The sequence below is a fragment of the Mustela lutreola genome, chromosome 6 (assembly GCF_030435805.1).
Source record: "Mustela lutreola isolate mMusLut2 chromosome 6, mMusLut2.pri, whole genome shotgun sequence".
NCBI lineage: Eukaryota > Metazoa > Chordata > Mammalia > Carnivora > Mustelidae > Mustela > Mustela lutreola.
Window position 1 is genome coordinate 87,908,170 of NC_081295.1, and position 18,983 is coordinate 87,927,152.

The following is an 18,983-nucleotide window of genomic DNA, read 5'->3' on the forward strand; positions in this document are numbered from 1 at the left end:
CTCATTTCCTTTGGGGCCTTCTGGGCCTGGGGAATCGGGCCGCCCCCACACCCTCACCCCCTTGGGCCTCTCTCTGCCCTTCCTTCTTCCCTCAGCACTGGGCTGAGAGGATAGCAGATGCCACAGAAATTTTCCCAGTCCACGTCTTCATCCATATCTGCTTTTCCTCTTCAGGTGGTGACCGCAGACCAGGCTGAATGCTGGCTCTACCCGCACTCAGGGATCTAAGAGGGCAAGAATGGATCCGATAGCTCTGGCTGCCTGGAGGGGGAGTGGCGTGAAAACCCCTCCTCCATCCCCAGATGAATTCTGCTCATTCCTGAGTGCTCATTTCTACTCAGGATAAAATCTGTGTTCCTTGGCATGAACAGTAGCTAGAGAGCTCTAATATCTGATAAGGGAGACTAAGCTGGATGGCCTCCGAGGTTCTGACCATGCCAGCTTCGTGTTTCTAGAACACAACATACTGACTATTATCATGAATATGAAGTAAATGATGACAATGTGCTCAGTAGCACCCATAATGAATACAAGGGAGGCTGTTAGCACTTCTGCTTCCCCAGTTCTATGTGTTATGTATTTAATTGCTCTGTACTTCTCAGCTTGTAAAGACACATTTCCCTGAGCTAGATCTCTCTTCATTGTCATTTACCAATTAAAGAACTGAGGCCCAGACTAAAGCCCCTCACTCAGAAAGGGACAAGCAGCCCCCTTGATTTGGGCCTTCGAAAGAAACTCCTGCTGCCCCCGGCCCACTGCCCGAGGCACACTCTCCCTTGCAAGCCCACGGGACCATAGCAACCCTCAACCCAAAAGCTGGGGTTTATTCCTCAGGCTTCGTACTCCTCAGAAACAGCAGTCTGTCTTGACTGACTCCTACTTGGACTCCCTTAGTCTCTTTCTTGGATAAGTGAGGCCTTCAGGGAACCTCAGAGTGGGCCATGAATTCTCTCAGCTGAGAGGGCCCCCATGGCCCCTGAGGAACTTGGCCAGCCCATCCTTGCCTGGCAGCACATTCTTCAGAGACAAGGCAACCAGGGGAGATGTGTGGAAAACCCAGCTGTCTTTGTCAGTCAGAGATAAATTCCTCAGGGAGACCTGTGTAGGTCCCATGGGCATAGCTGGTGTTCTTTCATTTCTCATGACAGGGGGCAGAATCTCTTGTATTCAGCAAACCACTAGATGTGAACTGTTGTGATTGCTACATCTCCCTCACACGGCTGCTGGTTTCTGCCTTCTAAAGTTCATGGCCCACAGGTTGGGATTCAAAAGTCTAGGAATCAAAGAATTTTCTGAGTTTTGTTCATACCAATTCCAATAGAAGCAAATGTGTTTATTGAAGGCTTACTCAGCCTTATCACTTGCCAGGACCATGACCTTCGGCATAGAGGTTTAACTGCTCTGTACCTCCATTTACCCCTCTGGAAAATAGGTGACCTACCCCATGTCACAGGTTTAGTGAGGATTAACTGGCACAGTGCATATGAAGTGCTTAGAAGGAGCTGTGTAAAGAAACACAAGCTCCTCCCTGCCCCTCGCCCCCCTTGTACACTGCTAAGAGCCTTCCTCTTCCTCCTCATGCAGCCTCTGAGCAATCAAGTGAGGCTGTCTCTCAGATGCCCATCTTTCATCACAGATGCCATGGCTTGGCCCATTCAGTGCCCTTGAAACATTCTGTAAGGTCAGGTCTCAGAGTTCCTGCTCTGTCCCTTCCCCTGGGCTCCAGCTTTACCCATTCCCTATATTCAGGCTGTCACGGCTGACCCAGAGGCCAAAACAGTTATTAGAAGGTTGGTGGCTCTACATTGTGATCCAACCAGCCAGCCCAGCTCCTCCTCTGAAGAGGCCAGGCCCTGGATGGGGTGATGAGCAGGTCCCAGACATGGGGTATCTTTGGGGTACAGAGGGCCTGGGGCCAGACTTTTTGACTGGTCCCAAGCATAACAGGTGCTATGTCCTCAAGAGCATGTTGTACCCCCAACCTCACAGATTTGGGTTAAAAAGTGATAGGTAAGAGTGAGAAGTATCAAGAGTCCTGAAGTGCCGCTGGGGATACACACCCTGAAAGTGGGAAGAAAGAGCACCCTGAGTTCAGAATACAGGCTTCCCTTCCTCAGAGTCCTAGCACTTGCCTTTTTACATTGACAGCCATGTTTGCCCCCACTTACGGTCCTGCCATGGACCCCCACCCCCACCCCCTGATGGCTGGGACGCAAGAGTGGAGAAAAGCAAAAGGAAAAAATCAGAGCCCCCACCCCTGCACCTATGCTCTGCGTTGTAGGAGTTCCCAGTTTCACTGCTCTGACCAGAACCAGAGGGTTGCTTCTGTATTTCTTCTGTATCTCTCACCAAGCACTGACTTGAGGTGTCAGGCTATGCTAAGTCCTGCTCTGCAGAGATCCAAGTACAAAATATGTCCCATTCATGACCAGTTTGGTGGTCTTTGGACTCCTGGTTCCCCCATCCCCCAGTCCACTTGCTGGTACTTACTGTTCAGAGACTTCAGATAGCTGCAACATGTACTCTGTCCGGGTTTTATACCCAGGGAGGGAGAGAGACAGCCTTGTGCTTACTTCATCCTACCTGGAACTGGAACATAATAAGATTTTAAAGACTTATTGAGTTATAAAAGCCTTGGTCCTTCTCCTGCCTCCAAGAGGAAGGAGACAAGTCGTGGCTGATTGTCAGATTGTCCTGTGTCGTCCTGAAAACACAATCACACCAATTCACGTATTCATCCTCTTAACAAATATTTCTTGAGCACCGGTTCTGTCTATAGTAGGCCCCTTCTAGACACTGAGAATTTAGCAATGAAAACCAGACAAAGCCACTGCCAGACAAAGCAGTCAGAATATAAACAAATAATTAAATACATAATAGCTAGGCGATAAATACTACTGTGCAAAATAAAGGAACACAAAAGAATGGGAGTGCTTCTTTATAAAGGGTGGACAAGCAGAGTTTCTCTGAACAGGTAATGGAATCTAAGGAGAAAGTAGAAAAAAAGCATGCTCTCTAAATATCTGAGGCAGAAGTATTCCAGGAAGAAAAAGTTGCCAAGACCCTCTGAGGGCAGACAGAGCACGGCTGGTATGTCTAAGGAATAGCAATGGGCCTATGTAAGTGAGCAGGAAGTACAGGGCAGGGAGGCATGCTGTTGGTTGGCTGGGGCAGGAGGCCATGGGAGAGATCACATGTGACTGTGAAGGCCATTTTTAGGACTATGGGTAGTGTGGAATTTGACACAGAGGAGTGGCCTTATCTGACTTACAGTTTAACAGATCAGTCTGTCTGCTGTTTTGAGAATAGATTGGGGATAAGGGAGTGGGGGCCAAGAAAAAAGCAGAAAAACTATCTAGAAGACTACTGAAATAATTCAGGAGAGACAAAACCATGTATTTATTGGTCCAGGGGGAGTCTGATGGAGGAAGCTAGAAATGGTTGCATTCTGAATATATGTTGAAGGTAGAGTGGACAAGAGCTGTTGACAGGGGGTTTGGATGGAGAGAGAAAGTGAATAGTCAACTTGGAGTTGCTATGGAGACTATTTGGCAATCACCCTGCTGACCCAGGGATCTCTAAGCCAACATCCCCGACATCATGATGTTCAGCCACTTAAGGAATACTCCATGGGAGAGAGGATTCACTACCTCACACAACAGCCTTACCCAGCCCCTTACACTTTCTTATACTCACTCTAAGCCATGTCCCTGTGTCTTTCTCTTACTACTTCCAAAACACTACAAGGCAGGTCCTCATACCTCCCACAGACAATCCTCCAGATTCCTGGCAGAGGTGTATCTGGCCTCTCCCTCCATTCATATTCCCCATCAGTGCTGTATTTCGGTCCCTCTGGACATGAACGAATCCCAGGAGGAAGCAGCTCTGGGTGTTCTACCAGGTAGAGCTCCTTCGGGAAACATAGTTCACAAATTTTGGTAAATGACTCATATTCAGGCCACAAATCTAAATTTGGCAAATGGACTCTTCACCATCCTTTTTTCTGGGTGGGGAGAATTAGAGAGTTAGCTTTAATCTTGTTTCCTTATCACTGAGAAAACCAAAGCAACTAAAAGTGTGCTTCCTAAGACCACCTGTCAGCATCCATTTCCACACTCTCTTTTCTTGACCATTGTAGTAATGAGCTAGCTGTGTTCCTACCTCAAACTAGTTCCTCCACTTTTCTACTATATCCCACCTCTTTCCCCAGGTTCAAGAACATTGGAGTCCCTGAAAATTGGAGGGAACAATGGAGTCGAACTAATACATTAAAAGCAGAATTCAGGGGCATCTAGGTGGCACAATCATTAAGCATCTGCCTTCAGCTCAGGTCATGATCCCAGGGTCCTGCGATCAAGCCCCACATTGGGCTCCCTGCTCAGTGGGAAGCCTGCTCCCCTCTCTCCCACTCCCCCTGCTTGTATTCCCTCTCTTTCTGTCTCTCTCTCTCTCTCTCTGTGAAATAAATATATAAAATCTTAAACAACAACAACAACAAAAAAAGCAGAATTCAAGAACCCTTATAGAAATAGGAGGAAACCTAAATTTATGTAAAGGTCAAGGTTGTGCCTGGGAAAACTGAGAATGATCAAGTCACAGACAAAGCCTACCCAATTATTAGACTTTAAAGAAAAAGTCTTTAAATACTCGTGCTCAAGGCCTCCAGACACAGTAGCCACAATACCTAAAAGAGTATGCAAATTGTATTGGCATCAGTATATTTGAGAGCAACATGCAAAGCAAGACAAGAGTGGAGCATTATTTTCAGATAACCAAAAGAAAGGAAGTAAGTTGTGAGCCAAGGACTTTACATGCTTCATAGCTATCATTCAAGTATCAAGGCTATTGAAAAATTATATATACAAGGAGTAAGAGAAATCTGTACACATGAGCCCTTCTGAGATAACCTGCTAGAGGATGGATTCTATCTTGATCAAGAGGTGACTGGTGAGGGCAACTTCTGGCAAGAATAATGACAAGTATGTGGTATATTTAAAGTATATTTAAAGTATATTTAGAGCATGTGGATCTAAAAGTTAAACAAGGATCAGGGCCAAAGGTGGAAAATAACTTGTAAATGGCTTATGTTCTGACCAAGTAGAAAGAATGTAACTTAAAACTTGAGCCAGGAAGGAAGACAAAGGCCAGACTAGAATAAGGTCATTGCTCCATAGAAACAGATAGGAATCAAATGATACCATTTAGAATCAGCAATCTAGACAGTTCAGATAGTTCATAGTTAAGTGATAAAAAAGGTAAATCAGGATATTTTAAACAATATCAATACACAGATTACTATTAGAGCAAATATGTACACTTCCGTAAATATCAAAGCAATTTTTATTAAAAAAAAAAAAGCAAAGGAGACATAGAAAGAAACAAAGTAAATATAACATAAAATAGATACCAATATCGTCATATCAATAAATATGAAGGAGATTAACTTGTTCAGTAAAAGAAATAGATTTTCAAAATATCTTACGGAGCAAAACACCAGTTTCTTCTACATATAAAAGAAATATTTCTTTGTTTCATTTATTTATTTATTTATTTATTTATTTATTATTATTTTTTTTTTTAAATATGGAACGCTTCATGAATTTGTGTGTCATCCTTGCACAGGGGCCATGCTAATCTCTGTATCGTTCCAATTTTATTATATGTGCCGCCAAAGCGAGCACTAGAAGAAACATTTAAAACAAAGTTATTCAAAGGCTAAAAGAAGTTATTCAAAAGGCTAGCTAAATAGAACAATTCGAAAGAAGGGTAGCAAACAATATTAGTGCAGAATTTAGGCCAAAATTCATGAAATGAGACAAATAAAATTATATTATAATGCAAAAAGCCACAAACTACAATAAAATAATATCGGTTATTAATATCTATATACCAGATTATACAGAAACCACTTCTCCATGAAATGGAAATGAAATCAATGCGAGGAAAAATAGAAACAATAATGATAAGACAGTTTTACACACCATTCTCGGGCCAAGAAGGGCATATGAACAAAAAATAAATATGAATAGAGAAGACTTAACCAACATTAACAATAAATTAGATTTCATAAATATGTATTAAATGCTGTACCCTTCAATAAAGAATATGCTTTCTCTCTGCTTGAGATCAAATATTCATCAAAATTGATCATATATTATATCACAAGGGAAACAGAAGTAGGTTCCATAGTAGGAATATTACAAACTGAATTCTCTCATCACAATGCAGTAAAAGTAGAAATAAAAAGCAAACATTGAAAAAGCCCTTCCAGGGGCGCCTGGATGGCTCAGTGGGTTAAACCGCTACCTTCGGCTCAGGTCATGATCTCAGGGTCCTGGGATCGAGTCCTGCATCGGGTTCTCTGTTCGGCAGGGAGCCTGCTTCCCTCTCTCTCTCTGCCTGCCTCTCTGTCTACTTGTGATCTCTCTCTCTCTCTCTCTGTCAAATAAATAAATAAATAAATCTTTAAAAAAGAAAAAAAAAAAGAAGAAAAAGCCCTTCCAAAGATGGAGAAAAATGGGCCGACTTCATTCTCCCTCCTAAAACAATAACATAAAGTCTGAACAAAATATATGAAACAATACCAGGACCAAACCATGAAGGACAATGATCCTGAAGATTTGGGAACAAATGAGATGAGTTCTAGAATTTTCTCAGTTTAGTGCCTGGAAAAGGTTTTAGGCCCAGTGCAGGGAGCCCAGTGGACTGCTGCCTGACTTGAGATGCTGAGAGTCTGAGGGGATCAAGGGAACTGCAGGTCACAGGACAGAGTATGAGAGAAAGGAGAGCTGCAGAGGGTCCCTCGCAGGTAGTCAATAGAATGCTGGTCAGCACATATGTGTGAGGAAACCCCCTGTCTCTGTCCATTCGGGCTGCTATAATAAAATACCATTACCTGGCAGCTTATAAACAACAGAAATCCATTTCTCAGGAGGCTGGAAGTCTGGGATCAGGGGCGGACATGGTTGGGTGAGGGCCCTCTTCTAGTGGCAGACTTCTTACTGTAGTTCTCACATAGTGGAAAGCAGGGAGCTCTCTGAAGCCTCTTTTATAAGGCTACCTAAATCCACTCATGAGAGCTCCATGCTCATGACTTAAGCACTCCCCAAAGGCCCTACCATAGCACTACCCAAATCCACAGAGAGAACCTCCTGAAAGGATCAGCAGAAACACTGCTGGGTAATCTCACAGGGCCAAGAGTAATGTCTGCCCCAAGTGTAGGGGCCTGGTTGGCCAGAGGGAGCCATTTGGTTGTGGGCTTGGGTTGACCCTGCCCCTCCCAGAGGAACTTGCTTGCAGGCCTGGGATATGGGGGAGGGCCAGGTCGGATGGAGACATCCAATCAGTGGGGCGTGCATATATTTGCTATGGTGAACTGGAATTCAATTGGCCACCCGTATTGCTGACTGAGCATGACTACACAGTTTTCCCTGTGTGTTGCGGTCTCATTGGCCACCTGTGTGTGCGCCAGGCTCAACCACCTGTATAAAGGTTAGTCTGTGAGGCTGGTGTGGAGTAGTAGGAGTAGTCGTAGGGGTAGTCATAGGGGGTAGTGATAGCATTGGAAGCAGTGTCGTCAGGAGCGTAGGGAGCGTTGGAAGCAGCATCGTCTGGAGTGTGGGGATTGTTGGGAGCATCATGAGCCTCCCCCAGGAGTGGCCTCCCCAGGTAAGGGGAATCGTCGGGGTTGGTGTCCTGGTCGTGGTTGCCTCTTTGTAAGAGATAGGCCCGGCTGGTCGGTTTTATTTTCGATGCTTGGCGTGAAATAAAGCTTTGCTTGACTTTCTCTTTGTGTCGATCTCGTTCCTTTGATCAAGGATCCTAACACAAGCAGCTGACCTAGAAAAGCTCATACTTCATGTAGAATTGTGTAGAGTACTCATAAGGATCTTGCCTCAAAGGTGGGGGATAATTAGACCTAGACTAAACACTGCTTTGGCTCTATCTAACAAATATTTAATGTAAAACCTGAAAGGACTGAACTCTTTCCAAGTAACCTAACTGTATCTCAGAACAAAGCCCAGGGACAAATACGCATTTAAATTCATAATGTCTGGCATCCAATGAAAAATTACCTGGCACGTAAAAAAGCAAGAAAATGTAACCTATAATGAGGAGGAAAGTCAATTAATTAAAACCAACCAGAACTGGACACAAAAGTTGGACTTAGCGGAGACATTAAGACAGTTATTATAACTGTAACCCATATGTTCAAAAAGTTAGTATATTGACAAAGAAGATGCAAAAAAGACCCAAATTGGATACCTAGAGAGGAAAACTACAATGCTTGATGTGAAAGACTCACTGGATGGGACTAAGAACTCAGATAAGCATTGGAGAGGAAAAGATTAGTAAATTTAAGACACAGCAATAGAAACTAACCAAAGTGAAATATACGGGAAAAAAATAATAAAAAAGAAAATGAAAAGAACATCAGTGAGCAGTAGGACAACTTCATGCTGCCTATTATACCTATAATTGGAGTCGCCAGAAGCGAGGATAGAAAAGGGAGATATTTTTTAAAAATTTGAAGAAATATTGGCTTAAAATACTTGAAACATGATAAAAGCTATTAGGTCACAGACTCAAAAAGATTAACAAACCCCAGGCACAGGAAACACAAAGAAAACCACTCTAAGCCAAATAATAAAATTACTGAAAACTAGTGATAAAGAGAAAACCATAAAAGCAGCCAATGGAAAAGACACCTTACATAAAGAAAAAAAAAAAAAAAAAAGACTAGGGCACTAGCAGATTTCTAGTCAGAAACAATGCAAGGAAGAAGATAGTGAAGCAACATCTTTAAAGTACTGAAAAAAATAAGCTATCAACCTAGAATTCAATATCCAGTGAAAGTATCTTTCAAAAACTAATGCAAATAAATAATTTGTTTAGACATTCAAAAGCAAGAAAAATTCATGCCTGCAGAGCCACACTACAAGGTTTGTTGAAGAAATCTTTCAGGCAGAGGAAAATGATACCAGCTGGAAATATAAAATTTCACAAAAGAATAAAGAGCACTGAAAATGAGAGCTATATGGGTAAACATGTAAGATTTTATTGTTATTATTTAAATCTCTTTAAAAATAGTTATATTTAAGAGAAAAACTTTGCCATGTAAAGATTATAATATATGTGGAAGTGAAATGTATGGCAGAGATAGCATAAAGGCTACTAGGAATTAAATGAAATACACTATGGAGAGGTTGCTTCCTGTAATATAATGATGTAGTATAAAATCACTTGAAAGTAAATTGTGATAATTTAGTGATGTATACTATAAGTCCTGAAACAAAAACCAAAATGGCAAAACAAAGAATTATAATTCATAAGCCAATAAAAGAGAGAAAATGGAGAAAAATGTTCAATTAATTTAAAAGAAAGCAAGATGAAAAGGAAATAAAAGTCAAGAATATATGGGATGAATAAAAATCAATCTGTAAGGTGGTATACTTATATCTAACTATATAAATAATCTCATTAATGTAAATGGTCTAAACACCCAATAAAAAGACAGGAATTGTTAAAATGGATTTTTTTTTAAAAAGCAATCCCTACTATCACTGCCTACACAAAATTCACTTTAAATATACAGACACAAATGGATTAAGACAAAGAAATGGGAAAAGCTAAACTGCTATGACTAATCAAAAGAAAACTGGAGTGGCTATACCAATATGAAACTAAGTAGATTTCAGGGGTAAAGAATGTAATTTCATATGATAATCAATCAATTGAGAGGCTGTAGCATAATTTAGAATCAGAATATAGGCTGTTGATTAGGTAATAGTATGTATAGATGTTAACTTTCCTAACTGATAACTATTCCATGCTTATATAAGAGAATTTCCTTATTCTTTGAAAATAGCTAATTATGAAGAAGTAAACAGGCACAATTTTATACAACTTACTATCAAATAAGACAGAGATAAAGCAATATAACAAAACTTTAATCTGCTTAAGCATATTATTACAACTTTTCTACAAAATTTGAAATCAACACAAATATAAATGTTAAAAAATTATATTCACATCACTCCCATAGTAGTCCCTATTCAAATTAAGTGTCTCAATGTCTTTATTTCAAAGTACTTCTTAAGTTTTAATATGAAATATTTATTAAAGTTTATTATGAATCTGCCTCCAAAAAAATACAAGCTCTCAAGAACAGAAATCTGCTATTTTGTACAGTGAGATAATCCTGCATTTCTAGAACTATACCTAGCACTTAGTAGATGTCAGAATTAATTTACTTGAATCAGAGAATAAATATCCAATAAACAATTGGATAAAACAGCCTCTAGAGTCAGATGATCTGTGTCCAAATCCTCATTCTTAGTGTTACTGGATGCAACATGGGCAAGTAACTAAGCTTCTCAGAAACTTAGCTCCTAACGAGTAGTTACCTATAAGAGAAATAGAGAGTGTGAAATCAGCAAAAAAGGTGGAGTATGGAACTCCAAAAGTCTGTTCTTCCACAAGAGCAATGAATAAACTGACCAAAAAAAGAAAAAAAAAAAAGAAAAGAAACTGTGAGAATAAACATTTACAGGACTCTGGAATCTAATCAATATAATACAGCAAGCATAGGAATGATGAACTGAGAAAAACACATATGAGACTCAATGAAATGTGACATTTTAACCTACCTGGTACTATCTCCCACTCCCCAGCTCGGCAGTGGCCTGACAACAGCAGCTGGTATTTCCAGTACGTACCTGGCACCAGAGGGAACAGAACAGACCCAGTTCCAAACAACTGTAGTTTTTGTTTTGACCTGTCTGGTGGCTTCTTGAAGAACTGTCTCAAAAAGCTTGTTCTATTTCACCTAACTCAGAACTATCCCAGGGTTGAAGTAGTACCCAGGGAGAATTTGTCAAAAATACTTAAAATCAAGTGTGTTAGCTGCTGCTTCCTCAGGCAAAGACTAACAGCTAGGGGAAACAATAGTCTAAACTAAAAAGCCTGGGAAGGAAAGGTTGGAAAATGAAATTCTTTAAAGAAAGAAATAGGAATTCTTTTAAGAATAAGGATTTTGGAATGCTGCCACATATCTCTGGGAATCTAGAAGGCAATACACATACTCAGGGCTGGGAACATGCTCAGAAAACACTTGAGGAAGCCCTAAGCTCTTGTCCCTGGCTGATTTCTGGGCTCTGCACAAGCAGGAAGTGAAGGCTAAAGTAAAGTTGTAAAATCACTGTCTCACGGTTATGGAACGTGAAGCTCACAGAAATAACTTCCTTGTTGTTTGTCTCTGAGTATTGAATGCATGTCCCAATGTGCGTGCACGCACACGTAGACACACACCACCCAGTAAAACTAGGAGGGTTTTTTATTTTGTTTTTGTTTTTGTTCTGTTTTAGTTCCAAGTATCTAAGGAAATTCCTGTGAAATCACTAGCTGACCATAAATCTAACAGAACAGAATTTAATGATCACACATTACGAAGGATACAAGCTATACAAAACCAGTCGAAAAAAGTAGTGAAATAAACAACAAGGAAAATGCAAATCAAAACCACAATGCGATACCACATCACATCTACTAGAATGGCTATAACCTTTTTTTTTTTTTTAAAGATGAAAATAACAAGCATTGATAAGGAGAAACCAGAACCTTCATATGTTGTTGGTAGGAATGTAAAATGGTATAGCCACTGTGGAAAGCATTTTGGCTATTCCTCAAAAAGTTAAACACAGAACTGCCACATGACCCAACAATTCCATTCCTAGGTATATATCCAAAAAAAAAAAAAAATTAGAAACAAAAATTCAAACAAAAATGTGCCCACAAATGTTGATAGTGGGATTATTCATAATAACCGAAAAGTAGAAACAACCCAAATGTCCACCAATGTGAATGGATGAACAAAATAAGGTATATGTATGCAATGGAATGTTATTTGGCCTTAAAAAGAATGAAGCACTGATACATGCTCCAGCATGGAGAAACCCTGAAAACATTATGTTAGGTAAAAGAAGCCAGACACAAAAAAACACATGTTGTGTGATCTCATTTACACAAAGTGTCCAGAATAGATGAATCCATCAAAATGGAAAACAGATTAGTGTGTTGCTCTAGGCTAAAGAAAAGAATAGTGACGGTTTAGTATGTATGGGACTTCTTTTAAGGGCGTGGGGTGACAAAATGGTCTGGAAACCAGTAGTGGTAATGGTTGCACAAAGGTCATGAATATAGTAAAAGCCATCGAATTGTACACCTTAAAGTGGTTAAGATGGTGAACTTTACGTTATGTGCACTTTTGAAAGAGGCATGTGGGATGCTTAGATATGATGATGCATTCTGAATTTTCCAGGAGGGAGTCTTTCAAAATAAGTGCCCAGTAAATATTAACACCCGAGCCGCCTCCAACTAGCCTCTAAGGCATTGTCCTCCTCTCATCGGTCAGGGGCATTCTCATCAGCTCAGCAACCCTTTCCCCTTGGCTGGACTTGCTGCTAAGGGTCTGAGTGAGAACCCGGTTCCCCAGGCCCTGAAGCACGGGAGAAAGGAAACGGGGGCGGGGGGGGGGGGGGATGGCCAAGCTTTCTTTAGAGGTCTGGGGCCCCAGGAGCTGGGTGAGGCTGGTCAAGCATTTCTCTTTAATGAGAGGTTTTCGGTTAGTTGGAAAATGCGTGAAATGGACGTTAGGAGGGTGGGAATTGCAGCTCTGCCCCTAACTCTTGTGAGACGTCAGGCCAAGTGCCTTCTGGATGGTGCTTTCCTCCGAGGCAGGATGAAAAGGCAGCGAGGACTCTGGGAGCACACAGCCTGGTAACTATACAGCAAAGGACACTGCCCTCGGAGACTAGACCCAGGCGGACCCCCGTTCCGGCGTGCCTGGGGCTCCGTCCCCTCCCACCCGGTCACCCCCTTCACGAGAGCAGCGTTCCTCGGAAGCCCGCAGACCCCTCTGGAGTCCGCGATCAAGACTCACGATGGTCGGCGGGGGCGCGCCGGGGGAGGAGCGCGGCCTCTGATTGGAAGAGGGACGCGGGGGCGGGGAGATGGGCGAGGCCAACGGCAGCAGCGCGAGCCGTTGGCGGTTACTTTCCGGCAGCGCCTTGCTTAGTATCTTCGAGATGGCTGTGAGTTGACTTCGTAGCTGACAGACCGGTTTAGGAGCACCCCCCCCCACCCCCCAAGGAAGATCAGAACTCCTTTAAGGATGCAGGAAACTCCCCGAGGCCCAGATGGTGGGGAACTGGGATCCCCTTCGCTTACCCCAGGTTAGTTGCAGATGTTGCAGCCTTTGTCCCCAAGGCCACCTCTGTCCTCCTGGGGACGCGGCCCCGGGCTGTCTGGCTGCCGGCCGGGGGGGCCGCTGGAAGCCCGTGCTGAGCCCCTCCCCTTGCCGCGGGCTCCCCCCCTCCCTCGCATTTCCGTTTACCTGTGTATTCTGTCTCCCGTGGAAGGATGCTGTCCCCCCTTCCCGAGGGGTCGCCGCCTGCAGGTGGGGGGACAGCGCAGGACTTGGAGAAGCCAGAGGAGCCTGGCGGGGCTGCTGCCTGCCCGGCCCCCAGCCTGAGGCGCTGGGGTGGGGGTTTGCGGGACGTTCCTCCTCCTGCTTTTCGTCTCCCCTCCCTTCCCGCCTCGAGGGGAGGGGGCGTGGGTTGGACGGAAGCGCAGACCTGAGGCCAGGAGATCTCCTTTGCAAGGCCAGGGTCTCCCTCCTACGCTGAAGGGCGGGGGGCAGTGGCGTGGGGAAGACACCACCCCGTTGCCAGCGTGCCCTCTCACCTGAAACAGGACAGGATGGAAACACCGCCGAGGTCAGAGTCTCGGTAAGAAGGGGGGTGAGGGGATGTCTTTTGAAAAAAAGTGGACTACAGATTGCCTTTGGTTTTAACTTGTGGTTTTAACGGTGTGGGCTTTGTCCCCACTGTGGTCTTTCCGTGTATCGAGTTTCTCCTGATGTCCTTTTACTTTCACAGGACGGGCCCCTGCCCATGATCGTCGGTCAAGCCATAACCAAGAGCATGGTGGCTGTTCGTGCACGTGGTCATCTTCTAGGAACTAGGAAGCCACCCTTCAGGAGTCCCCTCATAGCAGGACCATGCCTGGCTCCTCCTTTTGCAGACTTTACTGAAGTGTCTGTAAAAGATCCTCCGGAAAAGGATCTGCTAGTGGGACCTGGGGCTTTTGTTCTCTGTGCCACACTCCCCCTTCCCCCTCAAGATATCCAGTACTCTCTCTCCCTTCATGGAGGAGGTTTGAGCTTCCTTCAGGCAGCAGGAGAAGACCTAGCCCTCACGGGTCAGGGTTCCTTCAAAGGTCAGGGCTCACAGGACTCCTCAGTAGAGAGGGCTGGGCATGAGCAGGAGCCCCACTGTAGGCTTTGGTATCAGTACAGAGGGTGGGTCCCTTCCCCTCTTTTCCCCCTTTGTCCCAGAACTCCGCTCAGACCCAAAGACTCTTCCATTTACCATCAACATGGAAACTTGGCTCTTCACTGGGGTATATTCTCCCTCTTCTGTGCATTATCTTGTTCCTCAGAACTGTCCTTCCACAGAGGAGACCTGTAGAGTCAAGGGGCCTGGCCAGACACCCAGAGGTGACTGAGCCCCTCAGACCTCAGTTGCTTGGGTAGACCAACTTAATAAAGGCTTTGTGTCCTTGACTGCTGGGACTTGTGATTGGTGTCCTGAATCAGAAGACTGAATAGTCCTTTTCTTTCCATCCAAAACCAGTGGACAGTGTTCGTGCCACAGAGGGGGGCACTGAGGGAAGGCAGGGAGGGCTGTTAATAAAAGGTATCCCTGGCTCTCCCCATCTCCCTCTTTAAACAATGCTTGTCACTATGAAAGACCAGACACCAGTTAGTTTGTTAGACACCTGGCAGGGTTTTCTTTGAGCATCTGCCTTGTGATAAGGCAAGAACCAAAGGAACAAATTTCTCCATTGGAATGTCAGGTCACTGGGAAGGATATAAAAGGGGGTAAATAGTGATTCATACTGAGGTCCTGGAATTTTATTAGTTACTATTTTTAAACTTAGTTCTCCAGATCCTTGATTAAGGATAAAGGGAGAATTAATAAGGAAGCAATTCCTGGTGGGACAGGGTTGTTGATCAAAGAGTACAGGTACCCCATCAATGGACCTGTGCTGTGCACCTGGCAGGTGGTGGGCAGCTTTCCTGGGTCTCACAGTTGGTAATAAAAGTCCTCTCAAAAAACAAAGCGTTCACTCACTGGGGCTTCAGAGGTTGCCCAGTGCCCTGCCCCCCTCTTCCTTTCTTGTTTTGCCCGTGCGCCATGAAGACCAGAGCTGATTTGGCAAGAGAACAGATCTCCCTAAGACTGCCCACCTTGGGGGCCCTTGCTCTGTGTTTTTCCACTCCAGTGAGGACCATGGAATATTCTGTAATGACTCTGGGGTCTCCTAAGGAGCAGGAATGGTACAAAGCTGGAGCCACAGTCTTCAAGCATAGAGCTCATTGGAGCATAGGGAATGAGTAAATGCATTCTCTACCTTGGGGAACTTATAAAAATATAGAATCAATTGTAATCAGAATAATACCACCTGACAGGGATATTGATGAGCAGAGGTGAGTTTATTTGGAGATCTCTGATCTTTCCAGCCCTGAGACTCTGGGCTTAATACCCATATAATAATCATTAGTGTTCTGTAATTTATAACAATGTTATCATTGATCCATGATAATCATCATGAATTGGTGACTTCTCAAATGTTATGGGTTATTTGTGTAGCTATAAAGAGGTCTGTGATTTACAAACCAGGGATTCCTTGGAGGTAGAGGAATACCATGGCCATTTTACAGATGAGGATACTGAAAACAGGAAAAAGATTCAGCTCCCTTGAAGGAGAGGGTCTGCAGTGCACTTGACCTGTTGGGCCTACAGGCTTATTCCTCCTACCCCCACATTTTAGAAAACAAAAGCAAAAAAGCAAATACGGACTTGGGGCTTGTTAAATCCTCAGTTTTTCGGGATATTTAAGGCTTTTGGGGCAGTCTCTCACAGGCACTACTAGGACAGGCACAAAGAAGTCATTAAATATTTGTTCAATAGATCTCTCCATGTCTTCCAAATTTTAATGTTATATTTTTGTTTTTAACTCGCATCGCTCACATGATTCTTTCCAGGTGATTCACAGGGAGTCCTTCACTGTTCTTAGGTAAACTTGGGGCAACTCCAATTATCAGGTGACTAATTACCCAGCTCTTCCCTGGGTAATTATATGACCTGCAGCAAGTTGTGTATCCTTTTCGTGTCTCAGTTTTCTCAGTGGTAAAATGGGTGCTCTAACCCTTGTGTCATAATCCTTGTAGGATTATAAGTAATAGCACATGAACTATGCAAGATGCTTACTGCACTGTTCACAAAATCACATGAGTTCCTCTTCCCTGCTTGGACAGCCCTTTGTATAACGGACTCCTCAACAAAGAGCTTTACTATTCATGTTGCCTCACAACCAAGAGAGGAGAGTCCTAAGTGTCCCCTTCCCTAGCTGCTTTATGGCCAACCCAGATTCCACAAAACTTTCTGAAAGACATATACTCTTCTGTGCAACAGCTCTCCCTCAATAAATTTACCCTGGAATAATCTGGAAGGTCAAGGGCTCATCACCCTCAGTCACTCTCCACTCATGTGGTGTCCAATCATGCCTTCATGGAGACCTAGAAGAGACAAGTGGATTTAATGGTGGGGCCATGCCCTAGAGCCTCCAGTATTCATGGAAAAGCCAGCCCTTTCCTCCTTTACTAAACCTTGATGTCCAGGTAGAGACATAGCCATGATTTCCCAATGAGCGTCTCTTCTTATATGGGGTCAGGAGTCTTTGCCTTCCCACAGGGAAGAAGAGCCTCAAGACATATACAGTACAAACACCCAAATCCTGAAAACGACCTCGGTTTCTTGGTGGACCCACTTGTCTCCTGGCTTCACTATGTAGAGGGCCCACAAGGATGCTCCAGATGGAGCCCCATTGCAGACCTCTGCTTTCTTGCCCTCTTCTGGATGTAGGTGGCAGATGGGCTAGACCTATACCCTGGATTCACACAGCTGTCTCTTCCCAATTGTTCCTCTGATTCTACCTCTTACCTCTTGCCTGATCCCTCTCACCTCCCCCCTTCTTAACCAACAGTAGACCATGGTCTCTGACCCTGTTCCAGCTGACCTGGCACTGAAGGGCTGAGAGAACCTTATTCCATGGGGAATTCCTGGCAGAGTCACCTTTTTCAGCCCCATGCTGCAGCTATCCAGGGCCCCATATCCTTTTTCACCTCTTCCAGGCTTGATTGCCCTTCCACGATGTGGATATTTTCTTTCCTTCTTCTGGTTGCCTTCTGCGCCTTACTTGTATTTTGCTGTAGCAGTACAGCCATCACTGCAGTGGCTGGGGGCAGTGGGGGGTGTATGGGGGTTGGGAGTGTTGGGAACACATGTTCTGGGGTCTGAAGATTTCATTTGAGACCATCTTCTGCTCCATAAACTCTATAAGAACTTGGAAAACACAACTTGCTTTCTCATTGGTGGCAGCATTTAGGTCATTCCAGAGCCCAGCTGTTAGACTTTGGTTATTATGCCAGACCTGGAATGAGCTTAAAGGGTGAGCAGGGATGAGGGAAGTGATAAGCAAGGGAGCCCAGGGGTGCACTCAGGGATTTTCCAGGTCCTCCTTGCTGCTACTGGGACTGTAGATCTTGCAACATGAAGGAACATCAGGGACTGCAGAGGCTACCATGTGCTTTATGCCCCTTTCTGGCCTCCTTCCTTTTCTCAGTGTCATGGAGACCAACAGTGATTTGTCAAGGGAGCAGCGTCCTCCCCCATGGAGATTTTCTCAGCCAAGGTCCTGGCTCTGTACCTAGTTTCCCATCATGATTTTGGCCACAGCACTCTGAGAGCTGTTTTTTGTCTGGCCTCTAGATTTCTTTTGAAGGCAGAAATGATGGTTCCACATGGGCCCACCAGGAATATGGTGTTATAACCATCAGGCCTTGATCTGATTGGAGTACGGGGAGCCACTTCCTGCCTGGGATGAACTCTGAAATTCATCATGCACAATCTTGCTTATAATAAGATTAATGACAGTTTTCATGGATATTGAACAGAAGATTCTAATCCCCATTGAGGGAGGCTAGAGGGGATGGCCCCTGATAGCTCAGGCAGCCCTAAGATTCTCTGAGTCTGAGATACCTAATATTGTCACTAATTCCCTGTAATTTATAATAATGTTTTCAATGATGCATATAATTAATAATAATGACTGTTATCACTCTGCCTTTTCCAGTCTGATGTGTGATCTATTGAACTACATGGTACTTCTCAGGCATACTTACCAAAGCTGATACTTACTGTTGATACTTTACCAGGAAGGAAAGCAGGGCCAAGAGATGACTCTGTACCCAGCTCTTCCCACTAAAGGGCCCCTCACCCATGGGAACAATTGTATTTGCCTTGGGTTACTCGGGACCACCCCCCCCACACACACACCAAGTTCTCTGCAACTGCCCTTCTTCCAGGACTCCTTGGCTCTCTCCTTCCTCCTTCCCACCACTCCTCCTCAAAAACTCCTGGGACAGCTAGTTGCCGCCATCTACCCCTACTTGCCCAGGTGCAGGATTCCAGTCCTGCCTGGTTCCTGTTTGGCACAAACCTCATCAGTCCCCATGCCAGTTTCCTTTGGAACTTAAAATCTAGTGAATTCTTCCAACCAGAGGTGCCACCTGGGGCTTGTGGCCCTGACCAGTCCATCCATCCAGCCATCTCCTCCGGGATAGTAGGTTCCCCAGAGCTATACATTATCTTGAAATAAAAAACGAACCCATCTTTGCAAAATCAGAGATACAGAAACTAGCTCATGTCCCTGGCCATCCGGGAAACATGTAAGGCCCTCAAGGGCATGCACAGTGTCCTTCACTTTTATTTTGATTTCTTTTTAAAACCAGGCACAGTGTGGGGCACACAGCAGGTCAGCAAGTGCATGTTGAATGCCTACGGCGCTGATTTCTTCAC

The 18,983-nt window shown here is 44.1% G+C and overlaps 1 non-coding gene across 1 annotated transcript; it reads right to left on the bottom strand.

Moving 5' to 3' along the window:
- Positions 1-5,577: 5,577 nt before the first annotated feature.
- Positions 5,578-5,681, bottom strand: LOC131834907 (U6 spliceosomal RNA). The gene has a single exon (XR_009355000.1). It is a non-coding gene; the product is annotated as a U6 spliceosomal RNA (small nuclear RNA).
- Positions 5,682-18,983: the final 13,302 nt, after the last annotated feature.